This window comes from Chiloscyllium punctatum, chromosome 21 (genome assembly GCF_047496795.1).
Source record: "Chiloscyllium punctatum isolate Juve2018m chromosome 21, sChiPun1.3, whole genome shotgun sequence".
In the NCBI taxonomy this organism is placed as follows: Eukaryota; Metazoa; Chordata; class Chondrichthyes; order Orectolobiformes; family Hemiscylliidae; genus Chiloscyllium; species Chiloscyllium punctatum.
The window spans coordinates 90492191-90516036 of NC_092759.1; positions in this window are offsets into that span (position 1 = coordinate 90492191).

The window sequence follows — 23846 nt, forward strand, 5'->3', positions numbered from 1 at the left end:
ACCAACCTCCATATACAGCGTATCATCCGCCGTCATTTCCGCCAATTCCAAACGGATCCCACCACCAGGGATATATTTCCCTCCCCTCCACTATCAGCGTTCCGTGACTCCCTCGTCAGATTCACACCTCACACCAACCCAACCTCCACTCCCGGCACCTTCCCCTGCAACCGCAAGAAATGCAAAACTTGCACCCACACCTCCCCCCTTACTTCCCTCCAAGGCCCCAAGGGATACTTCCATATCCGCCAAAAATTCACCTGCACCTCCACACACATCATTTACTGCATCCGCTGCACCTGATGTGGCCTCCTCTATATTGGGGAGGCAGGCTGCCTACTTGTGGAATGTTTCAGAGAACACTTCTGGGACACCCGGACCAACCAACCAACCACCCCTTGGCTCAATACTTCAACTCCCCCTCCCACTCCACCAAGGACATGCAGGTCCTTGGACTCCTCCACCGCCAGACCATGGCAACACGACAATTGGAGGAAAAGCGCCTCATCTTCCGCCTAGGAACCCTCCAACCACAAGGGATGAACTCAGATTTCTCCAGTTTCCTCATTTTTCCTCCCCCCACCGTGCCTCAGTCAAATCCCTCGAACTCAGCACCGCCTTCCTAACCTGCAATGTTCTTCCTGACCTCTCCGCCCCCACCCCCACTCTGGCCTATCACCCTCACCTTGATCTCCTTCTACCTTTTGCATTCCCAACGCCCCTCCCCCAAGTCCCTCCTCCCTACCTTTTATCTTAGTTTTCTGGACACACTTTCCTCCTTCCTGAAGAAGGGCTTATGCCCGAAACATCGATTCTCCTCTTCCTTCGATGCTGACTGACCTGCTGCGCTTTTCCAGCAACACATTTTCGTCTCTATTCTCCAAAAAGGTTTATTTGGAAGCATGAGCTTTTGAAGCATTCCGTCTTCATCAGGTGGTTGTGCTCTTTGATGAAGCGCTACGAAGGCAAATGCCACTGAATACACCTTTTGGAGAATTACCTGGTGTTATGTAATTTTTAACTTTGTCCACCGCAGTCCAACACCAACACCTCCGAATCCCAAATATTAAGAGACACAACACTGATCCATGTGGTACACCACTGGACACTAGCCACCAAACACAAACAGCCTTCTACCACCACCCTCTGTCTCCTACCCCTAAAGGTGATTTGGTTGCAACTTGGCAACTTGTCCTATCTGTTCCCTGGTTATTCTGTTCCGCTGGACACTCTTGTAGAATATCTGGAGATTCTCACTAATCTTGCCTGCCAGTAGGCTTCCCTGCTCCTGTGTTAATTAGTCCCCTCCAAGTGATGAATTTCTTCCCTATTGCAGATTTAACTGGCCTGTCCCAGATCCTGCCATTATTTGCCTTTAATGTGGAATAGAAAGTGAGGAAGAGTTTTGTTCATTTCCAACTTGTGATATGTTTTGTGAATTTTCGAAATTTCACTGTAACTCACCTCTCATTTTTAAAACTCTAGAGAACACAGGCCGAGTTTCCTCATCAGACAATCTCACCATTTGAAGGATTAATCTGGAGAATGTCCGTTGCACTTCCTCTGTGGTCAGTATATTCTTTCTGAGATTCGGTCACCAAAACTGTGCACAATACTCCAGGTATAGTCCCACCAACACGCTGTGACACTGCTTCAACGTGTCTTTACATCAATGTTCTGACTCTCTTAAATGAAGGCGAACCAAACTTTAACTTTCCACTTACAAATGTTCCTCCGAACACCCTTCACATTCATTGCATTTACGGACTCACTGAGATCTTATAGAAACCCTTCCGAGAATCCAATATCTGTAACTACTACTCGTTCCCCATTATCTATGTTGTAAGAAACAACTGCAAACAATTCCGAAGTTTATCAAGTATGATTTCTCTACCAGAAACGCATACTGATTCTCTCCATTGTTGCTGTTAATTTCGAAATATCAAAAATGTCATCCTGTGTTATAGATTCCAACAGTTTCCCTACAAATGTCTATTAATTGGTCTGCAGTTTGTACAGGAAAACAAAACAGTCATCGACAGTGCAATTATTACTACTGTTGCTGATTTATTTCTGACGTTTTGATGGGAAGTACATCTGTTTCGTTAGACTTAGCAATGCTCAATCCAGCTACATGTTCAAGTACTACCTTGTTACTGATATGAATTGACTTTATGTCTTTCGCTACCGGAAGGCCAATATGATCACTTGGGAATTACTGGGTGATTTCATGGATATTACTCCATGAAGACAGATGCAAAGTAACTGGTTATTTTCGTGGCCATTTCCCTGTTCTCCACAATAACCTCTCCTCTCCCAATTACAAATTTCCACATTTGACCTTGCTTTTATCTTGTTTCTTTTGAAATATAGATCGTTGATTTATGCAGTCTTTATGTTCCTGTTTGTTAGCAGGCACGCTCCCTTTTTGATTTCCTTATCAGTTTCATGGTGTTCCTTTTCTGGATTGTAAACTTCTGAGAATTCACAGCTTCCCACAATATCTGGAATTCGTCTGAAGTCACTTCCTGTGATTAATACGTTTTCTAATTTGTGATGTTAACCATCATTGAGTCACTTTCTGACGTTTTGGTGTTTGTACCTGAAATAAATAGGCGTATTTTTCAGACTTTGCAGTATTTCTAAAACCTCCTGGTCCTGACCAGATATATTCAGAAACACTTGAGAAGGATAGATAAGAAATTGCGGGAGCCCTGGTTGGTTCTTTTCCATCATCGCTGGTCAGGTCCCAGACGACTGGAGGGTAGCGAATGCTGTGCCCTTATTCAAGAAAGGCTACAAAGGTAAATCTGGGAACTAAAGAACAGCAAACCTAAAATTCTAGTGGGTAAGTTACTTGAGAAGATTCAGAGAGATTGGATATACATGCATTTGGAAAGACAGGATGTGATTCGGTGTATGATTAGAATTGTGCTGGAAAAGCAGAGGAGGTCAGGCAGCATCCGAGGAGCAAGAATATCGATGTTTCGGGCAAAAGTCCTTCATGAAATTCAGCACTTCTTTGTGCTTGGGAGATCATGACTCATAAATTGCTTGGAGTTCTTTGATGAAGTGACCAGCAACGTTGAGGAGGGCAGGATGGTATACATAGTCTATTTGCATTCCAGTCAGGCCTCAATAAGGTTCCACATGTTCCGCTGCTCTGAAAGGCGAGATCACATGGAATTGAGGGGGAGCTGGCAAATTAGGTACAAAATTGGCTTGGTGGTAGGAAGCAGAGGGTGATACAGGAAGAATGCTGGTCATTGGGTTTGATACATATTTGATTGGAAAGGGTCAGCGGGAATGTGGAACAGGTTTGAAGTCCAGAATGCTTTATGTTTATTCCTAATTATTGTGTATTTATGTCTGAAAAGAAGTGGTGATTTGATGTTAGGTTAACACGGTTTAAAAAAAACGGGTCCCAGAATGAAGTAAGGACATTCCTTTCACTTTAGTGTTGTGCCATCTGTGGTGTACTCATCCTCAGGGAACAGTGAATACTCGGTTATTGAAGATGTTCAACGCTGAGCTTGACTGATCTTTGCTGGACAGGACAGTCAATAGTCAGACACAATTGGATTAGTTATGAGCATTCTGAATGGTGCAGCCAAAAGGCCAACTGCTGCCCCTACCCCATGCGCTGTGCCCTCAATCCACGCTTGAGTCTATTACAGAGATGTACTTCGGCCCCTTCCCTATGTGTTGTTCCCTCTATCCACCCCTCAAGGTTATCACAGAGATATACTGCTCCCCCTACCCCTTGTGTTGTTCCCTCAATCCACCCCTCTCGGCTGTTGCAGAGATATACTATTGCACCTATCCCATGTGTTTTCGCTCAATCCACCTCTCGATGGTGTTACAATGTAGGGGACCACCCTTTCAGTCAGGCAGGATCGTTACAATGAGACGGGAGAAGACCATTCTGCCCCTTGAAGGAGTTACACAGGGATAGAGAATGAAGTAATTCAGCTCGTTGAGTACATTACACAGGCCAGGAGGAGACGATTCAACTCACCTTAGGTGCTACACAGGAACGGGGAAGCTGTCGCTAACAGGAAATAGAGAGTAGAGGTAAATATTTATTTTCAGTTTGCAAAGCTGTAACTAGTGTAGTCCTCTAGAGATCACTGTGGGATCATCAATGACAAATAATCTGTATCAAAGATCTGGTGGAAGGAAACTGAATGGCGCAAAGCTCAATTAGCGCATCACCAAGATGATCATTCAAGATGTCGTCAAATGGAGGTACTGAGTCTGCAATGTGATACAGACGGGGAAGGTTAGTGAGCAAACCTTCAGCAGAAAGATCATAAGGTGAGTTGTCTACTGTGGCAGGAAGGATAAAACAATGGTGAACAATTTATTTGGAGAGAGATTGCAGAACTCTGTGATATTGGCCGTTTCCATGTTCCTGGGAGGTGAATCATATGAAGTCAGTCTGCAGATGCAGCAAGTGATTTGGAAGGTAAGTGGAATGATACTGTTTCTGGCAAAAGTTATCACCTTTAATGAGGAATGTTTTACTGCATCTGAACGGGGCATTTTTGAGACCACATCGGATACACTGTGTGCAGTTTTGATCGCCTAAATGTAAAAAAAATATAATCCTTTCAGAAGATTTTCATGCATGTTTCCCTTCACACATTCCAGGAAGGAAGGCCTTTTGTTATGGGGGTTATCAGTTTTGATCTGAGATGAGAAATCTTCTTGAACCATATATGACTTTCTGAAAAGTGTTTCATCTGGATGCATGTTTCCTCTTGTTATGGAGTTTAAAGCTGGAGAACAATTTTAAGAATAAGATGTATTAATATCAACACACGTACTATATAGACATCGACCCATATTTACAAATTACACAGACGCATATAAACATGTCATCAGATGATGAAGCAGGGACCTTTTTATCTAATGAAAGACACTGAGTACAACAACAGCGATGATGCACCTTCATATCGTCCATTATCATCCCTTCCAGAGAATGCTCCAGGAGAGCACACATGGCCCAGTTTGATGTTCAGTTGACATTATTGTATGGTTCAACACAGAGAGGGGGGAAAATGTTCCCTGCCTGAGAAGCAGCAGCTGATTGATCTCTCTCTCTTACTTTGTCCACCAGATAGCAAAATGTGAGACAATAAAATCCCTGAGTTATCTTCACCACTTGTGAAGGATTCCTAGTTAGGACTCGTTGGAATCTCTCCACTGCTGGAAGCAAAGGGAGTTCAGCCAAATCCAACTATTCCACAAATAAACCCCATTACCAGCAGCTTGTGTGAGCAGAATAATTTCAAAGTCAGTAGAACATTTGGGACACTCTATCTTTTACCATTTGTTGTGAGTTCAACTTCCTACATTTCACATTTTTCTCAAAAATGACCCCGTCTGAGTCCTATACAATTGGCCATAACACTAAACTGGCTACATTTAAAATTTGTTGTAATCGGTGGAGGATTGGACTGGAAAAGGACACAGTGACTCTCTAACATTTGTCAGAACATGAATGAGAAATTCTTATTGGACTGTTTATGTGGCAATTCCCTTTATCAAACGTTTGTGGTGCCTGGATGTTTGCATTTGTTCAAAGTTGTGCTGTACTCAAACATTTGACAGACAAGCGCATGTGAGAAAATTGTATGCAGATTGAAAAGTGCTGCTGAAACTGCAATCAGAGCAGCTACGATCTTAGTGCCTTGTGGGGCAGTAACAACGTGTCTAATGACCCACTCCTGCTCCTCAGTCCTATGTTCCTATGTTCAATTCAGCCCCTCAAACCTCCTGCACTGGTGCTGACGGAGGCATCTTGCTCCAAATACATGGTCCACAATAACACAGGATCTCATTCAGTCCCTCCAAGCTGTCAAACATCGTTTGGTGTGTGTTGGAAAATGTTACTTCAAAACCCAGGCTGGGTTCGAAAGACAACTCTGGTCTCTTTACAGAGTGTCTCCTCTCTGAAATTTGTGCTTCATTTGTTGGTCATGGTATAGACCCAGATTCACTGCGAATTCAGCCCCCAGACCTCACTAAGTGATGACTCATAAAGTACTTTGCTTTCTCTGATTGGAATGTTCATGAACAGAACATGCAGGAAAATTACAACCATTAACTTTGTAATTACAGAATATGAGAACATAAGGAACAGGATCAGGCCGTTCGGATAATCAAGACATTGTATACGATCATGGCCGATCTGCTGTTCGTATTAACTCATCTTTCATGTCCAATCCTTCACATCCTCTCAGCTCTCTGGCAGATGAAAAATCCATCTATCACCTTTTTTAAATACTTTCAGTGATGTAGCTCCCCTCGCTCTCGAGACAAGATAATTCCTGACTTTCACTACCCTCTGTGAGAGGGAAACACTCCCATACAGACACAGTCACCTATTGATATGAACAAGAGGGGAACACAGGGGCTCAGCAAAGAGTGGATAGCCTTGATATCAAGGCAGTATTTGACTGAGAATGTCTGAGAATTTGACTGGAAGTGCCATCTTATTTGAGCTTAATGGGAATCAGGTGTCCCCTCCCCACTGGCTGGGGTCTTTCAGACCCCGAAGGGAGATGCCTGTGGGTGGGGGCCGAAAATCATCTCAGTTCCGGGAAGTCTCTTCAGGAGATCCTCAAGGTAGATTCCTCAGCACAAAAATCTTCAGCTGCTTCATCAGTGTCTTTCCCCATCATAAGTCCGGAGGTGGGGATGGTCACTGAGGGTTACACAATGTTCAGAACATTTTGTCTCCCATCAGCTCCTGATGTAGCATGTGTCCGTGTTCAGTAAGACCCGGGCAGCATTCAAGCTTTGCTGTTAAAGTGTTGGTAACATTCATGTAACAGTGCTGTCAGACACAGTTAAAAGAGGAGCTCATTCAACATCTTAATCTGGATTTTGAATCACGTGATGTTCAGTGTAGGATAATAAACCAAATGCACTATATTCAAAATCGGACTCTCTCTCTCTCTCTCTCTCTCTCTCTCTCTCTCTCTCTCTCTCTCTCTCTCTCTCTCTCTCTCTCTCTCTCTCTCTCTCTCTCTCTCTCTCTCTCCCTGTATCGATATATGGAGTGGGGGTGGGGTGAGGGGAACGTCCTCAGAGGGTCTTGTAACTCGAGAAAAACAAGCCATGATTTTATCACCGTATCAATATCTGTTCTGAACATCATGAGAGGCTGTCCATTCCTCTTAAGTTTCAATGAAATCATCTTTTAGTCTCTCACAGCGCTAAAGAATATTCTTCATTCACACATCATTTTACCACCATCCCAGGGATTGGTCTGGTGAAAAATGTGTGCACTCTCTCTGTGGCAGGGCGATTATTTCTTAAAAAGGAAAGACAATCTGTCCACAATGTCCCAAAGACTGCCTCAACAACACTCTTAGGTTTGATCACAATAATTTATTTTCCTCATTGAGACATCTCCGTTTCTTTCCTATGGCGTAAAAAGCCTTTACTTCTCACTACACTGCGCCTGACGTGGTATTTAAAAGCTGCTAACATCTATATGTGAGCATCAACAAAGCCAACAGCAGAGTTTCTGCGGGAGATGAACATCACACTCAGGGAAAGACTAAGAAAAAATGCAGTGAAATAAGGAATGGTCACCCACATGAATGGAAATGAGCTGTAGGAATATGGGAAACAGGCAGAGGAAGGGAGTTATCTTTCCTTTTGTTCTTCCCTCACAGGTCAGGCCAGCCTCCTTCACCGCCGCTCCCTCACCACCAGACGCCTGGAGGAAGAACGCCTCATCTTCCGCCTCGGAACAGTTCAACCCCAGGGCATCAATGTGAACTTCAACAGCTTCCTCATTTCCCCTTCCCCCACCTCATCCTAGTTTCAAACTTCCAGTTCAGTTACTGTCTCCTTGACTTGTCCGACCTGCCTATCTTCTTTTCCACCTATCCACTCCACCCTCTCCTCCTTGACCTATCACCTTCATCTCCTCCCCCACTCACCCATTGTACTCTATGCTACTCTCTCCCCACCCCCACCCTCCTCTAGCTTATATCTCCACGCTTCAGGGTCACTGCCTTTATTCCTGATGAAGGGCTTTTGCCCGAAACGTCGATTTCGCTGCTCATTGGAGGCTGCCTGAACTGCTGTGCTCTTCCAGCACCACTAATCCAGATCAGGTTGTGATCCCTAGTTTCTATTTGGTCTCACTCTGACAGTAGAGACGCCAAGAATGGACCTGTCGCTGGATGAGTAAGGGGTTGGTCGGGGTGGGGGGGGGGGGGGGTCGGTGGTGAGGCAGTGTGAGCGAGTAATTCAAATGAATGGCAACTGGAATGTAGGGTTGGTTAAAGCGAGCAGAGAGCAGATGCTCCATGACTAGGTCCCTGAAACTCCCTTTGGTCTCCCTGATAGAGAGGAGACCACATCGGGAGTTGGAGACGTGCTTGGTGGGGCAGGATCAGGCTCTGTATGGAGCACCAGTGCTCTGAACACAACAACCAACCCGACTTTTCAGTTACCTTCCATTTTAATTCCCCCTCCAACTCATCTGGGGACATGCTCAACCTAAAGGAGAAAGTGAGGACTGCAGATGCTGGAGATCAGAGCTGAAAATGTGTTGCTGGAAAGGCGCAGCAGGTCAGGCAGCATCCAAGGAGCAGGAGAATTGACGTTTCGGGCATCAGCCCTTCTTCAGGAATTCCTGAAGAAGGGCTTATGCCCGAAACGTCGATTCTCCTGACCTGCTGCGCTTTTCCAGCAACACATTTTCAGCACATGCTCATCCTTAGCCTGTCCACTGTCAGGGGAACACCACCTGAGAGGTTACCTTTGAAGCTGATAGCCCAATGGCCTGAATATCGACTGCACAAGCTTCAAAATCCCTTCACACGCAGTCTTATCCCATGTCCCTTCTTCCTGACCAGACCCACCTGTCCATCTTCTCACTCATCTATCCGCTCTACCCTTTCACTGACCAATCACAGTAACCTCATACCTGCATGCATACACCACCATCATGCCAACCCTTCGCCCTTCCATATCCCATCACTCCACTTCTGGGCTCCCCTCCACCGCAGCAGTCCTGACGAAAGGTCCAATATCAAAATATTGCCTTTTTGCTCCTTTTACTCTCTCTGGTCTTCTGTGTTTATCCAGCTCCAAGTTTATTAACTCTGTCCTCTCGCACCTGTAGTACTTACTCTCTCCAAGTTGTGTAACGATGTAGTCTACATATAAGAGGAAATACACTTGGACATTTGAAAAGATCGTTAACTTTTTCCTCATGTCTTCACAACCCAACACATACTTTCCAGAAGAAGCAACATTTCACTTGTAATCTTTCAATCCAGTCTCCTGTCATTGCTGTTCACAATGCAGTCTCCTTTACACTGGGGAGACCAAACAGAGACTGCACTGAGGAACACTCCCATTCTGTCTGTAGGAAGATCCCTGACCGTCTCATTGTTTCCCATTTCAATAACCTACCTTGCTGTCATGCTAACATGTCAGTCCTGGGCAGCTGCAATGTTCAAATGAAGCACAACCCAGGCTCGAGTAACACCTCACATTTCACTTTGATACGTTACAGACTGTCGGAGTAGATATTCAATTCCACAACTTCACAGCATGACGCCTTTATGGCTGTTCTCAAGTCTTTATACATTCCTTCTCTTGGTCTCCCAATGAACTTGCCCTGTTTATGAATCGTTTGTCTTGCACTCAATTAAGGAACCCAATGCCCCCCTTTACAATCTAATGTATACTTATTTTACATTTGATTCTCTTTTACCACAAACAAAAGTCCATTCGTCAGTGGCATTGCGCCTCCACACTGTTTCCCGTCACGCCTCCACTACCTCTGGCAAGGGATTAAAAAGCCCTTTTCCCAATCCTTTTCTGTTCTGAAGAAGTGTCACACTGGACTTGAAACGCTAACTCTGTGTCTCTGTCTCTGTAGATGCTGCAGATCTGCTGTGTTTCTCCAGAAATGAACAAAACACATTTTCAGTTAAACAAATAACTGTTGATACCGGAAATCTGAAACCAGAACATATAAAAAGAATCTGTGAGCCTTGAAGAATGATCACTGGAACCAATGATTAACTCTACTTTCACTCCACAGGTGCTGCCAGACCTGCTTAACTCCTCCAGCGATTTCTGTTTTTCAAAGATGAGCGTCAACATTGCTCCAACCCTCTGTCCAACCTGGAGCGCCATATACCAGGAAGTGCAAGATAACAAAAGATGCACAAATTCATTGGTTCTGAAACTATGTAAGGCTGGCATCACTGACACTACAGAGCTCTTACTCTTAGGGAGAGAAACAGCAGGAGATGTATTCACTCTAAACACAGAAGGTCGCACATACTGGAAGGGAAAGGATTCAGGTGAATATATTAAAGCGTGTTGAGGAATGTGACAAACTGTAAGTGTGACACCATGGAGAATATAATGAGAATATAAAATTGGACGTGTACCACATCAGAAACCAGAGTAGGTCACTGAGTACATGGCTGATGGATGAATGGGTCTCGGTGTGAACTGCGGGACAGGCAGCAGAACTGTATGAGAGATATTGCAGCTCACACCGTGTATTCCATGTGGTGCAGTAAACCACAGCAACAACAGAAGCAGAATTATATAAAACTATAATCTAACTTTTGTCCCTGGGTAATCACTCAGTCTACAATTACCATCAAGCTGAACTATGGTTCAGTGACGCATGTGGGTAAACATGTCAGGGTCAGGACCATGTGCTCCTAAAACTGATGAGAACCCGATATAGCGACCACACTTGACTGGTTACATTCCAAACAGCAGAACTAACATGTGATAGAGAGGGTGCAATGATCCCAAGACGAACAGATCAGATCGAAGCTCAGCAGCCCTGCCACACCCAGTCATAAATGGATTAATCAATTCACTGCAGGACAGGGTCATATACATGTCCCTATCCTAAATAATGGAACAGCCCTGCACATCAGGGCAATAGACAAGGATTCCTATCTACACCATACTCAGCCAGAAGTGTTGAGTTTATGATTCAACTCACCTTGTCAGGATGCCCACAGAATCACAGATGACAGTTTTCAAACAATTTGATTCGCTCTATGTGACATGAAGAAACAAGTGAACACAGTAGGTACGACTTCGACAATGTACGACAAGCCGTGTCCCTGGGGAAGCTATTTATTTCCATTTCCAAGTCTGACATCTATTCGACAATGTGGAAAATTATTATGACAAGTCTATTAAGAGGAAAATAATTAGAGTATGACCAATATGACCGGCTCAACTCCATTACGACAGTCAAATGGGTGGGAGGTCTTTTTGACAGAGCTGTGAAGCAGCACAAAAATTACCTGCTCAGTTTGGTTTCCGATAGGTCCCCATTTGGAACTGATGCTGTTGTGGAAATGTCACTGGATTACTAACCCAGACCAAACAAATGCTCTAGCAGCTGGTGGAAGTTAAAAGCAATTAATAAAATGTCGAGGTCTAAAATCTGGTGTCAGTAACAATGACCGTGAAGCCAATGTCGATTGTAACCACCAACTTGCTTCTCCAATGTACTTTCAGGAAGTGAATCTCCCGTGCTTTCTTGGTCTGGCCTAAAAGTGACTCCAGACACACAGACATGTGATAAACAATGGTCTCTGAAACAGCCAAGTAAGACACTGAATTGTATTAAACTGCTCCGAGGTCTTAAAGGATAACCCGAACAGAACACCCGGCACCAGCCTCGATATCGGAAAAGGGAATGGGGAACACAGTCCTGTCGACCCTGCAGAGGCCTCCTTCCTAACATCTGAGAGCTTGTGACAATATTTACAGAGCATTCCCACAGATTGCACAGTAACCTCAGGAAAGGAGTATGTCATTCAACACAGTGAGCCTCCACGTTCTCATCATGGCCGAGGATCTCCTCAATGCGTTTCTCCTACAGCAGACTGAGATATATTGCAATTGATTCATTCAACCAAATGTTTGAGATGTTTACGAATAGCTAGGATCCAAGGACATATTCCTGAGATACCCCACAAGCCTTTGTCTCCAATAAAATGATCCTTTTATTCCAGTGTTTCTGGTCTAAGGGCTGCTTTGCTGGAGCTTGTGCACTCTTGCATGCTTCTTTTTTCTTATTTTCTCCCCCACTTTTCTCTCTGTAACTTACTGACTCAAGCTGGACCCAGGGTTTGAACCTCAAGCTGAGCGCAATGCGGAGGAGAGTGAGTCCTTACTTATTTTTCCAGACCAACCACAGGACCTGGAATTGGCAGCTGCTACATCAGCAGAGGCAACGTGGGGGAGATAGAGCACAGGAGCAAACGGTGATTCCTGCAGATTAGAGACTTGTTGCTGATTGGGTCCTGCTGATTGCTGATTGGTGGTGATGAAGCAGATGGTGGAAGACCATCATGGTAACTTCAATGATGTGGGTATAGCAGTAAGAGACTTGTCTCTGACATTCGAACGGTCTGGCACAGGGGGCAACGAGCCGGTGATGGAGGAGTATCTGCCCAGTGGAAAAGATGGTGCCTGAGGATCAGCATCTTCAATGTTACTGGGGTCTTGTGTAGATGGTGATGTAGCTGTCATGGAGGGATTTGCTTGCAGCGGTGGTCGATGGTGAGGAGCTGGTTCACAATGCATCAGCTTTCTTCAAACTGTATCCTTTTTTATTCCATTTTCTTCAATTATTCAAAATGGCACAATTTTGTGGCAACAAGTGGACGCTTTTCGCTGTATTTTATTATATTTATCCTGTAAAATACACCTGGTCATAAAATCAAAATCAAAAAACTTTTACTCACTCTTTCCTGCCAGCTGTCCCTTTCTGAACCCATGTCCAAATATTCGCCATTATTCCATAAGATTTGATTTTGCACACTGGGCTTGGGACTTCAGCAAAAATCTTTCTGAAAATCGCCCTCGTAATCTTACCCTTCCCAATTACCTCTCTCTCAGCCTTCTGTGCTCCAAAGTAAACAACCCAAGCTTATCCAGCCTCTCTCCATGGCTGATATTCCCCATCCCAGTTTACATCCTGGTGAATCTCCTCTGCACCACTCCAATACAATTACATCATTCCTGTAATAAGGTTTCCAGAACTACACACAATATTCCATTTTGGCCTAACCATAGACTTTATAGCTCTGACAATGTATATGTTGACGAATGAAGGCTGCGCCTATGATTCCCGCTGCCTTCTTAACTAATCTATTAACCTCAGTCAAAAAGTGTGTTGCTGGAAAAGCACAACGGATCAGCCAGCATCCGAGAAGCAGGAAAGTCGATGTTTCGAGAATAAGCTCTTCATCAGGAATGTGACTGATCATTCCTGATGAAAAGCTTATATTCGAAACGTCGGCTGTCCTGCTCCTTGGATGCTGCCCAACCGACTGCTTTTCCGGATCAACACTTCGTGATTCTGATCTGAAACATCTGCAGTCCTCACTTTTTCCCTAACTTGTTAACCTGTGCAGTCACATTCAGGGATCTGTGGAGAAACAACTTCTGAGCTTCCTAGTGAGCTGCCATTCATTGTATACTCCGATTTTTGGTTCCTTCTTCCAACGTACATCACCTCATATTTATCAGGGTTACTATCCATCTGACCATCTGAACATTCCATCTGTATCTTCCTGTAACATAAGGCCTTCCTCCTCACTGCCAACCATACGGCCAATCTTTGTGTCAAATACAAACTTAATTATCACACTCTCCCATCCCCCTACACATTCACATCTGGATCATTTGTGAATGCCACAAATAATAAGGACACAGCACTGATCCCTGTGGTACACCAGGGGACAGTGGTCTCCAGTCACACAAATAGTCTTTTTGCCTCCACCCTCTGTCTCCTGCCAATAAGACAATGTTTGATGTCACTCACTAAGTTACTCTTGATATCATGACTTTTTAAAAAAAAAATCAGTTTCCCATATGGCCTTTGTCAAAGGCCTTACTGAAAAACCATATAAACAACAAGCTCAAAAATATACAATAACATTCATTTGGTATGACTTCCCTCTAATGATATCATGCAGATTATCCTTAATTAAACCTAAATAGTGATCAATTTTCTCCTTTCCTATTTTCTCCAAAACTTACCCTAATACTGATCGAATACATACTGGTTTACAGTTCTCCCTACTATTTCCACCATCCTTCCTGTAATGTAGGACCGCATTAGTTGTTCTCTAGTCATCTGGCAGCTCCAACTTCCCTGTGGCCAGATTCGAATTAAAAATTTGAGTCAAGGCCTTTTGTCCCTTGTCTCGAACAGCAGCCTGTGATACAACTCAACCAGACCTGGCAATCAGTCCAATTTTGTACCAGCCAAACCCTCCGATCTCTGCTCACATCTTATATCAGTCTGTTTAAGATCTTCCCAATCCATCTTCTTGAAATCTGTCCCTGCAATCTCCTTCTCCGAAGTAAAACAGATATAGAGCTCTCATGTAGAAATCGATCAATGTTCTCCAGCTTCACACACAGAGTGCTCCCTTGGTCTCTAATGGGCCCTATTTGTTTTCTGGTTATTCTGTTCTGATTGCCGTACGTGGAGAACATCTTGGGATTCTCCCTAACCTTGCCTGGCAACACACCTCCCTGCCCCTGCGTCAGTCCGTCTCTCCATGTGAACTTTCTAAGCTTCACTGCATTCTCCTTTAATTTTGGCAATCACTGGAGAACACAAACTGAGTTTTTCCATCAGTTAATCTTGCCTCTAGTAAGATAGGCATGAAAGTAACTGTTTAGTTTCTCAGCAATTTCCTAGTTCTCTGCAAGAAATTATCTTGTGTGGATATTCACCATTCCACATGTGTCCTTGCCTTCACTTTCCCATCAAGTATCGAGAGAAGCGTTTGATCATCCTTATGCTTCTTGTATGTTTGCATTCTATTTTAAGTTTCCTCATCAGTTCATTGGTCCTCAAATGTCTCTGACATATCCCCCACTCAACCATTACCACCGAACCAGTCAAAATCAACCACCCAGCTATTCTGATCCCATTTTTCAAAACTTGCCCTTTGGCATCACAGCTGGATAATGCCAGGACAGTGAGTATTCACCAACGTGATGTCCTGTGCATGGGCACACTGTAACATTAATGTAGTGAGAGCTCCTTCAGTTTCTCTAGCTCTCCCCATTGACATGGGGACCCCACACAGGCATGAACATCACTGGAAATCCTGCTATATTGAGAAAACACGGATACATACGTTACCTCTCTGCGGAGAGAAAAAGCATTCATCTCATCCTCAATATATATCCTCTGTCACCGAATGGTGACATTGATGTTGAGATGTTGGGAGATGATGAATATGTCAACCACTCCAGCATGGAAAGTTCCAGATCATAGAATCTGAATGAAACAGTGACCCTAACAGCCCCTGACAGCACCATCCTCCCCCTGGTGTGAAGCTGCAGGTCGTGTTGAAGGAGGTGACCCCGCTCTGTGACCAGCTCCTTGTTCAGTCAGGGCCCGCTCACACTCTGATCCTGGGTTAAGTGGGGCTTGGGAAGCTGTTCATGGAAAACCCGGGGTGGATCCAGCAGATCCCTTTCCCCAGACACACTCACTCCGTGGTTTCAGAGCTTCCCCTCTTTACAGCCTCTGCTCCATTTGTTGTTCATGTTACAGACCCAGATGCGGTAACTAAGTCCCCAGGCTCCATCCAGAGTTGGGTCACCAAATCCCCAGGTCTCCCTGAATGTCTGAGGTAGCTCACAGCACAACGTCCAGCGCCTCCACTAACTTTTCAATAACAGGAGTCAGTCAGACTATCCTCAGCTGCAAGTATTATGGACATGGTCGGACTCATAGAAGATAGAACATAGAACATAGAAAAATACAGCGCAGTACAGGCCCTTCGGCCCTCGATGTTGCACCGACCGAAGCCTACCTAACCTACACTAGCCCAATAACTTCCATATGCTTGTCCAATGCCCGCTTAAATGACCATAAAGAGGGAGAGTCCACCACTGCTACTGGCAGGGCATTCCATGAACTCACAACCCGCTGAGTAAAAAATCTACCCCTAACATCTGTCCTATACCTACCACCCCTTAATTTCAAGCTGTGTCCCCTAGTAACAGCTGACTCCATACGTGGAAAAAGGTTCTCACTGTCAACCCTATCTAAACCCCTAATCATCTTATACACCTCTATCAAATCTCCCCTAAACCTTCTTTTCTCCAATGAGAAAAGTCCCCCAAGTGCCTCAGCCTTTCCTCATACTATCTTCCTACCATGCCAGGCAACATCCTGGTAAACCTCCTCTGCACTCGTTCCAATGCCTCCACATCCTTCCTATAGTATGGCGACCAAAACTGCACACAATACTCCAGATGAGGCCGCACCAGAGTCTTATACAATTGCAACATGACCTCAGGACTCCGGAACTCAATTCCTCTACCAATAAATCCCAGTACACCATATGCCTTCTTCACAGCACTATTTACCTGGGTGGCAACTTTCAAAGATCTATGTACATGGACACCAAGATCCCTCTGATCATCCACACTACCAAGTAGTCTACCATTAGCCCAGTAATCCATCTTCTTGTTACTCCTACCAAAGTGAATGACTTCACACTTAGCTACATTGAATTCCATTTGCCACCTTATGGCCCAGCTCTGCAACTTATCTATATCGCGCTGTAACCTGCCACATCCTTCTTCGCTGTCCACAACTCCACCGACTTGCGTGTCATCCGCAAACTTGCTCACCCAGCCTTCAAGCCCCTCCTCCAGGTCATTTATAAAAATGACAAACAGCAATGGTCCCAAAACAGATCCTTGTGGAACACCGCTAGTTACTCCGCTCCAAGATGAACCTATACCATCAACTACTACCCTCTGTCTCCTTCCAGCCAGCCAATTCCTAATCCAAACCTCTAATGCACCCTCAATGCCATACCTCCATAGTTTTTGCATGAGCCTGCCATGGGGTACCTTATCGAACGCCTTGCTAAAATCCATATACACCACATCACTGTTTTACCCTCGTCCTTGGTCACCTTCTCAAGGAATTCAATAAGGTTTGTGAGGCATGACCTGCCCTTCACAAAACCATGCTGACTATCCTTGATCACATTATTCCTATCCAGACGTTCATAAATCCTCTCCCTTACAATTCTCTCGAAGACTTTGCCCACAACAGAAGTGAGACTGACTGGTCTATAGTTATTCGGGCTATCCCTGCCCCCCCTTCTTGAACAAGGGGACTACATTCGCTATCCTCCTGTCTTCTGGTTCTATTCCCGTAGACAACGACGACATAAAAATCAAGGCCAATGGCTCCGCTATCTCCTCCCTAGCTTCCCAGAGGATCCTAGGATAAATGCCATCAGGCCCAGGGGACTTATCTATTTTCATCCTTTCCAGTATTCCCCAGACCTCTTCCCTACGTACCTCAAGGCCATCCATTCTAATCACTTGTGACTCAATATCCACATCAGCAACAGTGTCCTGTTCCTGAGTGAATACTGACGAAAAGTATTGATTTAGTGTCTCACCAATCTCCTCTGCCTCCACACACAACTTCCCACTACTATCCTTGACTGGACCGATACCTACCCTAGTCATCCTTTTATTCCTGACATACCTATAGAAAGCCTTTGGGTTTTCCCTAATCCTACCAACTAAGGACTTTTCATGTCCCCTTCTCGCTGCTCTTAGCTCTCTCTATAGATCATTCCTGACTACCTTATAACTCTCAATCGCCCCAACTGAACCTTCACACCTCATCTTTACATAGGCCGCCCTCTTCCCTTTCACAAGGAATTCCAATTCCTTATTAAACCACGGCTCCCTCACAAGACCCTTTACTCCCTGTCTGACTGGTACATACTTATCAAGGATACCCATTAGCTGTTTCTTGAACAATCTCCTCATATCATTTGTGTTCTTCCCTTGAAGCCTATTTTTCCAATCCACCCTTCCTAAGTCATGCCTCACCTCATCATAATTTCCCTGCCCCCAGCTATAACTGTTGCCCTGCAGTGCACACGTATCCCTCTCCATCACTAGAGTAAAAGTAACCGAGTTGTGGTCACTGTTCACGAAGTGCTCACCTACCTCCAAGTCTAACACCTGTCCTGGTTCATTACCTAGAACCAAATCCAGTATAGCCTCACCTCTTTTTGGCCTGTCTACATATTGTGTCAGGAAACCCTCCTGCACACATTGGACAAACACCGACCCATCTAACGAACTCGAGCTATAGCTTTCCCAGTCAATATCTGGGACTCTTTTGACTCCGTCAAAATATTTTAAGAAGGCAGCTTGGACCCTAACGTTTCCTTTTTTACGACGTAGATGCGAACTGTTTGTTCCAGATGTTGCAACTGTTCAACCCATTCAATGTTAAGCAAAATGCAATCCATTCAAACGCTCCAATTACAATCAAAGAGAAGAACAATTGGGGAGAGCTTCTCTACTGGAACAACTATGCAAACAATAGATACAGTGCCTTCTACTAATTAACTGCGCTAATACAGAACATCCCATAAACACACCCCCTGGCATAAAGATAAATTCAAACACAGAATCTTCTGTGCAGTTCTCCAATCCAGGAAGAAGCAACTTTAAGAGAGTTTTCAGAGAGAATAGCAACTGGGATCATGTAGTGAAACTTCCACCCCTTCTGGAAGCCTAAGCAGATTTTGAATGCTGCAGCAAAAACAAAACGAGAAGACCTGGTCTGTGAGAGCTGGCCACTGCCCTACCATTGTTACCAATGTTTTAGTCCAGCCTAAAGGCCTTCTCAGTTATTTACTTAAGCTATTTTCAGGCGGCATTTCGGCATGTCTGCTTCTAAGACGTCTCCTAAAAAAAACAAGAGAAAATATCCTTTTTAACGTGACAGCACCGTGACAACGTTCTGTTTGAAAAAAGAAACACCAATATACAAAGAAGGCCTATTTTAAACTCTTTATTTTTCCTGTTTTTGTAGACTACAATACATATATATTGCATTGACACTAAGCAACAAACATTCACAACCGCATTCTATTTCAATCAGTTTACTTCTGCTACAGAACGTCTCAGTTTTTCTTCATCCTAGTCTCGACAACTTGGCAGCAAGTACGGTTTCTTGTCCTGTCATCTGTGTAAGTTGGAATTGAATGTAATTTGGAAGGTTTTGTAGACTGGAAGTTTTTTTCCCTAAATTCCTCTAAAAATGTTCAGACGTTGTGATCAGTACAGAGATTTGTCTCAGACACGTTATAGGCAATGTAAATACTGAAATGTTGTTACGCCAACACCAATCTCAAGGCCTCCTTCCCAGTTGTGAAATATTTCTTCTGAACCTTCTCCAGCTTAATAATATCAAGGTCAATTTCTAAGGGTTTGGGGAGTCCAAAACTAGTGGACATAGTTTTAAGGTTAGAGGGGAAAAATTTAAAAGTGACCTAAGGGGCAGCTTTTTCACCCAGAGGGTGGTGTGCCAATGGAATGAGCGGGCAGGGTGACCAGACTGGATACCATATTCCAGAAGAGGTTTCACCAATATCCTGTATAACCTCAACATGACGTCCGAATTCTGATACTCAAAGGTCTGACAAGTGTGCTGAATATACTTTTGACCACACTATCTATATGAGATGCAAACTTTAAAGAATTGTACTTGACGGCCTAGGTCATTGTCCTACAACACTGCCAAAGACCCTACTTTTAATTGTATAGGCCCCGCTCTTATTTGATTTACTAAATCCAATTCCTCGCATGAAACCAATCTAAACACCATCTGCCATTCCTCAGCCCAGTGTGTGATATTACTACCTCCTCACCTTACTTGTTTAATTTTAAAATTCCCTCCCCATCTCCAGGAGGCCTGCACACTCCGGCCTTGATTTTCACAAAGACCCTGAGCATAGTTTATCTTGTGTGGTTAGGGGGATGAGGGATTGATTGCAGACAAAGTCAGTGGGGAGGAGAGGCTGGACAGTAATCAGCGGCCTGGTATCATTTCATGGTTTTAGGAAGAGAGCAGTCACACACGTTTTTGGTGGGTAATGCTGGTCAGTGCTTTGGGGCCAGAAATTATGCTCTTTCTCCGTCTCTGGTGTTCAGTAATAAATATCTATTTGAGACCCTTCATTGTGCAGAGTGTGTCTGCAGGAATTCTTTCCCTAATATTGTAGACTACAGATAAAGCAATTAAAGGTGTCATAGTTAATTTTGATGACATAGCACGTGCACTCAACATCCTACAGTTGAGACAAATGTCTTGCACTTGTTTAACAATACGAAGCGTTTTGTGTAGTTCAGCAATGCTAACCTGATTATAATAAATCCATACCGAGCTGAAAGCTGGCACTTAACATATGACCCAAAATCAGGGTATGGTAGTGTAGTGCGTAGTGTCCCTGCCTCTGAGCCAGAGCTCTCGATTTGATTCCAGTTCCTGAACTTGTGTGGTAATGTTCCTATCTCTTGACTAAATAGTCTGAATTCAAGTCCTGCCTGTTGCAGACGTATGTCACAGCGTGTCAGAACAGACTGGTGAACAAACACACAGGAGAATAATGTTACAGCTTTATGGGTATTGCCGAGTGGTGCTAGTGTCCTGCCTCCGGGCACAAAGGCTTTGGTGTAAAGCCACAGACGTGTCTCAGGATGCATCTGAACAAAATGATCAAAACGGTTTTAGAATTGTGACCTGATGGAGACAGATGAAGTGTCAGTATTGAATTTGAGAATTTAGGCCCTGGATGACTGAAAACACAGCCATTCTCGTGTTGATTGGAGTCACATTTCGTAGCATAAGATGTTTATAAAATCGGAATGTTCATGGATAGGGTGAGTAGTCAGGGGTTTCCCCCAGGTTATGAGCGTCCAAAACCAAAGGGCATTGGTTGAAAGTGAGAGGGGAAAGATTTTGAAGAGGCCTAAGGGGCACCTTTTCACGCACAGTGTGGTGTGCGTATGGAATGAGCGGCAACAGGAATGATGGAGGCTGGAAAAAACTACAGCATGTAAAAGGCATCTGGATGCTGACAGACCTGCCGAGGTTTTCCAACAATTTGTCTTTGTTACAAAATGCATTCATTTTAACACAGGTATTCTGAATACATTAAACATTTTATTTTTTAATGACGCAGAGATATCTAAACATATCCTCAAATCCACCGAGACCATTTTCTGCGAAGGATATGGCACTGTGTATGATAACGGCAATGATGCACCTACATGGAACAGGGAATGTGATGGAGACATAGTTTGGATAATGTACAAGGAGACCTCACATGGTCCAGTTTGGGAGAGGATGACATTACTGTGTGATTCAACTCAGAGAGGGAGAAAATATAATCTGCCCGAGAACGAACAGACTATTGAATTCTCTCTCCTTCATTGTTCTTCATCACAGCAATGTGTGCAAACGGTAAAAAAAAAGCTCCACAGTCATCGTTACCATTCTTATTTTTGTAGAATTCCTGAAGAGTAAAAACAGGCCCTTCATCCCAACAAGTCTATACAACTTTCCAAAGAGTAACTTTCGCAGACTGGTTCCCTTACTTTTACCCCTGACTAATGCGCCTAACCTAGAAATTCCTGAACACGATGGACAATTTAGCATGAACACTCCACCTAACCTGCACAGCTTTGGACTGTGGGAGGAAACTGGAGCATTCATTAGAAACTCACACAGACAAGGGGAGAATATGAAAACCCCACACAGAGAGTCACCCGACGCTGCAATCGAAACCAAGTCCCTGGTGCTCTGAGCCACTGTGCTACCCTTTGGGCAATCCTGACCAGAATTCATTGGAATCTCCTCACTGCCTAAAGCAAAGGGAATTCAGCGAAATCCAACTGCTCCAGGATGAAATCCCATTATTCGCAGTTTGTGTGAGTAGAATATCTTCAGAAGCAGAATAACATTTGGGACAATCTCTCAATTTTTCCTTTCGTCATGAGTTAGACTAATACGTCGACAACGTTCTTCCAACTTGAACTTGCAGAGATTTTGTTTATCGGTTGTGTGTGTGTGTGTGTGTGTGTGTGTGTGTGTGTGTGTGTGTGTGTGTGTGTGTGTGTGTGTGTGTGTTTGCACGCGCACACGTGCGCCAGTGTTTTTAGAAAGGGAGATATCGATTCTTTATTTGCAATATCCAAACAGATCGCCATTCATCTTTCCCTCGTAGTTTGAGTAACATTGCTCTTGATCATAAACGTGCTATTTTAGCAGATTAAAGAAACTAGCCTGACGTGTTCCTAAAACTGACACTGACCTAGTCTGAGACTGATATCACCAACCTGGTTACATTTAACATTTGTTGCGAGCAGTGGAGGAGTGGGACGAGAAAGGAAACAGTGACCCAAAAAGTCAGGGAACTATAGACCGGTGAGCCTGATGTCAGTGGTGGATAGGTTGTTGGTGGGGATTCTGAGGGATGGGATTGACATACGTTTGGGAAGACAAGGGCTGATCAGGGTAGACAACGTGGCTTCCTGCATGGGGAATCATGACTCATTAATTTGATTGAGTTTTTTGAAGAGGTGACGAAGAAGATTGATGAAGGCAGTTTGGTAGACATTGTATATATGGACCTCAGCAAGGTGTTCATAACATTTCGATTGGTGGACAGATTAGTAAGTTTCGGTCACATGGGGAAGCTCATTCCAATTGGCTTGAAGGAAGAGGGATATTTTTCAGACTTGAGGCTTGTGAGCAAATGTGTGCTGTAAGAATCAGTACTGAGTTCACTGCATTTTATCATTTATGTAAAGGATTTGGATGTGAATATCGGGGCCATAGTTAGTAAGTTTACAGATTACATCAGAAAGGTGGTGTAGTAGATTACCTCAGAGTACAACGAGGCCACAGTTAGATGGGGCAAAGGGGCAAGGACTGACAGATGAAGTTTAAATTAGATAAATTGCATTTTGGGAAGGCAAATCAGGGCAGAAGTTACCACTTAATGGTAAATTCCTGGGGAGTGTTGTGAAACAAAGGGACATAGGACTGCAGGTACATTGTTCCTTGAAAGTGGAGTCGCAGGTAGACAAACTGGTGCAGAACACATTTGGCACATTTGCCTTAATCAGTCAGAGCACTGAGTATAGGAGTTGCGGTGGCATGTTGCATCTGTACAGGATGTTGGTGAGGCTATTTTAAGAATACTGTGTATAATTCGATTGTCTGCAGAAAAGATTTACACAGATGTTCCAGAACTAAAGTTTTGAGCTTCAGGGAGTGGTTGATTAGGTTGAGGTGCTTTCTCCTCAGAGGCTGAGGGGTGACATAATAGAGGTTTATAAAATTATCAGGGGTATGGATATTCTGAATCGCCATGTTCTGATCCCAGGATAGGGCAGTCCAGAACAAGAGGACATAGGTTGAAGGCGAGAGGGCGAATGATTTAGAAGGGACCTGAAGTTAAACGTTTCACACAGAGAGTATTGTGTGTACAGAAAGTGCTGTCAGAGGAAGTGGTCAAAGGGGGTTCAATCACACATTTAAAACGGGTCTGATAAAGGAGGAATATTGGCCAAATGCTGGAAAATGGGACTAAATCAGATTTGAGATTTGAACAGATTGGAGTAACGGGTCTGTTTCCTTTCTGCATGACTCTCTGATTCTATAAGAGGGAAGATGAAAAATTCTGAAAGGACCTTTTACGATGGAATTCTCTTCACTGGAAGTTTTTATTGTGCTTCTATGTTCTCATGGGCCCAAGGCTGCGTTCGTTAATTATTTGACAGGCAAGTGAGGCAAAGATATTTGGACACAGACAGGAAAGTGGTGCTGCGACCATAACTTGATCAACCACAATTTTAGTGTCTGGTGGAGAAGGCTCAAAGTATCTAATGACCCGCTCCTGCTCCTCAGTCCCATGTCTCTGTGTTCCATTCAGCCCATCAAA